We start from the raw sequence: 6123 nt of genomic DNA on the forward strand, positions 1-6123 counted from the left end.
ACAATATACAAAAATCAGCTGAATCTCTACATAGTAGCAGTGAAAAATTAGAAATTGAATTTTAAAAAATACCAATTATAATGCCATCAAAAATACGTCATACTTAGCGATAAATATTGCAAAAGATGTAAAAAAGCCTGTACACTGAAAATTACAAAAACTGCTGAGAAAAGTCAAAGAAAACATTTAGAAATGGTGAGGTACGCCTTGTTCACAGGGAGCCCAATAATGTTAATATGTCAGTTCTTCCTAAGTTGATCTATAGATTCAATGCAATACTAATCAAAATCTCAGAATTTTTTCTTAGAAATTAACAAGCCGATTCTAAAATTAATATGGAATTGCAAAGGGTCTAGCATAGCCAAAAGAGCTTTGAAACAAATAAAAACAAAATTGAAAGGCTAACACTACCCATTTCAATAATTATTGTAAAGCTATAGTAATCAAAACAGTGCAGCACTGATATAAACAGATCAGTGGAACAAAATAAAGTGTCCAGAAATAAACCCACACATATACGGACAACTGATTTTTGACAAGCATGCAAATGCCATACAGGGAGAAAGAATAATCTTTCCAACAAATGGTGTTGGAACAACTGGATATCTGTGTGAAAAAAAAACAAATGAAGATCTGTACTTTACCCCATATACAAAAATTAATTCAAAATGGATCAAAGCCCTTAATGTGAAACCTAAAACTATAAAATTTCTAGAGAAAAATGTAAGAGAAAATATTTAAGACCTTGGGTTAGGCAAAGTCTTCTCAGATATGACACCGAAAGCATCATTCATAAAAGAACAAATTGATAAATTGGGCTTTATGAAAATGAAAAAAAAACATTCTGCAAAAGACACTATGAAGAGCATGCAAAGATGAACAATAGGCTGGGAGAAAATGTTTGCAAAGCATATATTTGATAAAGGACTTACTTGTAACCAGAATATGTTTAAAATCTACCAAAACTCAACAATAAAACCACACAACAAGCAAAACAGAAAAAGATTTGAACAAACACTTCATCAAAGAATTGTCAAGTAAGCACAGATGACAAATAAGTACATGAAAAGATGGTGAACATTATTAGTCATTAATTAAAACTATAAGGTGATTCAACTACACACCTATTAGAATGGCTAAAATAAAAAATTCTGACCATACCAATCGTTGAGGAGACTCACTGTGGAGGGGTGGAACTCATACACTGCTGGTGGGAATGGAAAATGGTTTGACCAATTTGAAAAACAGTTTGACAGTTTCTTATAAATTTAAACATACTCTTATCATATTATCCAGGCATTCTACTCCTACACAAGAGAAAAGGAAACATATATATTCATACAAAGATGTGTACATGAATGTTCATAGCACCTTTATTTGTAATAGCAAAAAATTGGAAAAATTAAAACTGTACATCAGCAGGTGAATGCATAAACAAATGTTGATATATCCATACCATGGAATACTACTTACCAGCAAAAAATAGACTATTGACATACGCGACAGTATGAGTGAATCTCTCAAAATAATTATGATGAATGAAAAAGCCAGACAAAAGAGTACATATTTTATGATTCCATTTACATAAAAATCCAGAGAATGTAAACTACTCTATAATGACAGAGTGCAGATCAGTAGTTGCTTGGGAAGAGAAAAGATGGGGAGGGGTTGGTGGGAGGGATTTCAAAGTGTCCTGAAGAAATTTTTGGAGATTATGGATATGTTTACCATCTTGATTATGATGATAGTATCATGGGTGTATAGATATGTTAAAATTTATCAGATTGAGCACTTTAAATATATGCAGTTTATTGTATGTCAATTATATTTCAACACACCTGAAATACAATTGTGAACTAAAAAGTTCACTAAAAAGTAAACATTGCAGTTTTTTTATTGAAATATAATTGACATATAACATTGTGTAAGTTTAAGATGTACAACGTGTTGATTTCATACATTTGTGTATTGCAATGTGATTACCGCTATAGCAGTAACCCCTCTATCACGTCACATATCATTTTTTTTTTGGTGGGAACAATTAAGATCTAGTCTTAACAGTTCTGAAGTTTGTAATACATACTGTTGACTATAATCACTATGCTGTGCATTAGGTTTCCAGGACTTTATCTACTAGTTCCCAGACTGTACGCTTTAACAATACATCTTCAATTCCCCCATGCCCCAGCCTCTGGTAATCACCATTCTACTTTCTGTTTTTATGAGTTTCGCTTTTTTATTTATTTTTTAAAATTCTTTTTATTTTGTTTTTAATTTTTAATTTATTTATTTCTTAATTGCAGTAACATTGGTTTATAACATTGTGTAAATTTCAGGCATACATCATTATACTTCTATTTCTGCATTGATTACATCATGTTCACCACCCGAATACTAATTACAATCCATCACCACACACATGTGCCTAATCATACCTTTCTCTCTCCTCCCTCCCCTCCTCCCCTCTGGTAACCACCAATCCATTCTCTGTCTCTATATGTTTGTTTGTTGTTGTTTTTCTCTTCTACCTATGAGTGAGATCATACGGTATATGACCTTCTCCTTCTGACTTATTTCCTTTAGCATAATACCCTCAATGTCCAGTTGTCCAGTTTTCCCAGAACCATTTGTTGAAGAGACTATCCTTTCTCCATTGAGTATTCTTGGCTCCCTTGTCAAATATTAGTTGACCATATATGCAGGGGTTTATTTCCAGGCTCTCTATTCTCTTCTATTAGTCTGTGTGCCTATTTTTATGCTGGTGCCATTACTGTTTTAATTACCTTTGCTTTGTAGTATAGTTTGAAATCAGGAAGTGTGATGCCTCTGGATTTGTTCTTTTTTCTCAGAATTGCTTTGTCTATTTGGGGTCTTCTGTGGTTCCATACACACTTTGGGATTGTCTTTTCTGTGTCTGTGAAAAATGCCATTGGAATTTTAGTAGGGATTGCATTGAACCTATAGATGGCTTTGGGTAGTATGGACATTTTAACAAAATTAATTTTTCTGATCAATGAACACAGAATATCTTTCCTTTTGTTTGTGTCTTCTTCAATTTCTTTCATCAAAGTCTTACAGTTTTCATTGTATAGATCTTTCACTTCCTTGGTTGGTTTGCTTGCTCCCCTGCTGCAGCAGCCCATGCTGAGGTCTGTCCACCTATTACTGGATGCACTGGGTGAGACTCTTTTTGGGTGCCTTGGCGTGTGGTGCTAAATCCCACAACACCCACAAAGGTGCTTGTGTTTGTGGATGGAAGTTTAAGATTTATTTGCAGCTCTGTTTTCCTTGACAGCATATTCGACTAAGGATACACATCAAAATAATGCACTCCGAAGTCAGACAGTTTTTTTCTCTGTGCTTATGTCATAAACTCAGTGTACAACTAGCTGTGTTCATTTGTTTCAGTTTGTTTTCAAATTGCTTTCTTTCATCTTTTAGATTTATTTTATTTTTTATATTTGTATGATTTCAAAGCCAAACCCCATAACAAATTATATTCAGAGAAATCTCACTTCCATTCCTGTCTGTTATGGACTGAATGTTCGTGTCCCCCAAAATTTAATTTTGAAATCCTAACCCCCAATGTGATGATATGAGGAGATGGGTCATTTGGGCCCTAATTACATCAGGTGGAGCCTCATAAATGGGATTTGTGTCTTTATACAAGAGACTGTAGAGAGCTCTTATGCCCTTTGTCTGTCATATGAGAATCCAACTAGAAGTTGGCAATCTGCAACCTGGAAAAGGGCTCTCATCTGAACCCAACCATGCTGGTACCCTGATCTCAGACTCCCAGTCTCCAGAGCTGTCAGAAATAAATTTCTGTTGTTTATAAGCCACCTAGCTTATGGTATTTTGTTATAGAATCCCAAACTGACTAAGACACTATCCCTTCTACTCGGTTCTCACTTCCTTCTATTAACAGCTTTTATTAGTTCTCGGTTTACCCATTATGTTCTTTATTTTTAAAAATGAAGCAAATATGTATATAAATATGTTCCTATTACACTATTATATCTTTATTACACAGGAGGTTATATATTACATATATTATTCTATACCTTGCTTTTTTCACTTAAAAATGTTATCTTGGAGATCACTCCATGTTATGCATAAATTTTTTCCTCAATTTTTTAACAGCTTTATAGAATTCCTTTGTGTGGATATGCTATAGCTTATTAACCAACCCTCTAATGGATTATTTCCAATCTTTTGCTATTGCAAATAACACCTATTTGCATAGGTGTATGCAAATGACCTATATGAATGACCTAATGCTTCAGTCATTTAGCAATATTGGCAGTGTATTTATGGGACAGGTATCTATTGGAAAGCTTGTTGGCTCAAAGGGCAAATGCATTTTTTTTAGATATTACCAAATTCTCCTCCATAGATATTGCATCATCATTTTGCATTCCCACCAGCAACGGATGAGAGGACCTATTTTCCCACAGTTTTACCCTCAAAATATGTTGTCAAACTTTTAGATTTTTGCCAATCGGGTGGGTGAGAAATGGTGCCGAGGTGGTGCTTAGGTGTACATTTCTCTTATTATGAACATCTTTTCTTATGTTTAAGGCCCAGTAGTTTTTTCTCTTCGATGATGTACTATCTGCTTATATCATTTGAATATTTTTTCCCTCAAATTTCCAGGACCTCTTTGTACATTATGATACAGATTGCAGGTGTCTTTTCTCAGTTTTTCCTTTGTGTTTTTTTACTTTGCCTGTAGTATGTTTCCATGTAAAAGTCTTTAAAAAAATTTTTTATGTAGTTGAATTTATTGCTGCCTCTGGATTTTGCATCATAGTTAGGAAAATTTTCCCCACTTCATTTGTGTTTCTTCTAGTACTTTATGTTTTTCTTTTTCTTTTTTACATTTGGATCTCTGATCTATTTGGAGTTATCTAGTGTATGGGTAAGTATTTGAATCTAATTTAAGACTTTTCCTTTGTTGTGTCTGTCTTTCTCTTGGTTGCCAATACCATACTGTTCTAATTATGATGATATTTTAGAATGTGTTTTATTACGTGCTAGTGTTGCTTTGCACAACCCCTCACCCCAGTAGCTTTTTGTTCTCCTTAGGGTTTTTGTGATTATTCTTCTTGCTCATGTGTACCTCGGTCAGTGGATAAATGCCCTGGCTTCCTAGTCCTCTGGCAGGACAACCCTAGGAAGCCTTCCGCTTCTCAGACAGTCCCCAGGAAGATTACACCTACTTGTCTACACTGCGACTCTCCTTGTTAACAGCTGCTTTATCAGCTTTCTCCCTTCTTGGTTTCACTTCCTCATTTCTACCTCCTCGAATCACCTTCCAAATATATCACAAGTCTTGTCTGGAGATCTGCTTTGGGGAACCAAACTACGAAAAAGTCATTTTGGAATTTTAGTCTCAAGGTAAAAGACACCAACCACTGTTACCCAAGAATGCTCTGTGTGTGTGTGTGTGTGTGTGTGTGTGTGTGTGTGTGTGTGTGGTGGTAGAGAAAGGGGGGAGAAAGTAGTGTTCTCTTCTAATTTAGCTGTTCAGAATATAGCTTTTTAGCTCATTCTCCTGATTAGCTCCCTCTGGCCTACATCTGCTCTTTATATTGTTCAGACTCGGAGCTTCTCTGGAATGCTTTTGGGAAGAACTGATCTCATCTTCCACGTTTTGAGCTGAAGTTTCCTCTTATCTATTTTCCCCATCAATGTGACCCTATCTGTGTTACAGTGTCCAGGGTTTTCTCAAGCTTTTGAATATACTGCTGGCTTTCTCTTTTTTCAGCGTCTGTATGCATTTGTACGTGTTCCTATTGCTGAAGCAAAATTTCTTAGGCTGAGTAAGTTTCAAAATTTATTACTCATTAATGAGGGAGTTAGCAGTTAAATAATTCCTGGCAGATTCAAAATGACCAGGAAGGAAACCAGTTTAAATACATTAACTTTTTAACTAGGCACAGAGTGCTATTTTACTTCATAAGGTTATAAAAAAATCACATTCTTATCAGTGATCAGGAGGATTAGATTTGTGAAATGGATGCACTGGAGCCATCTTCTCATAATTGCTTGGCATGAACTGGTAATCAGAATTAATAAATAACATATCTGGGAAGAAAGTAAAAAGCAAATTGATCTCTG

Source organism: Diceros bicornis, chromosome 8, assembly GCF_020826845.1.
Source record: "Diceros bicornis minor isolate mBicDic1 chromosome 8, mDicBic1.mat.cur, whole genome shotgun sequence".
NCBI lineage: Eukaryota > Metazoa > Chordata > Mammalia > Perissodactyla > Rhinocerotidae > Diceros > Diceros bicornis.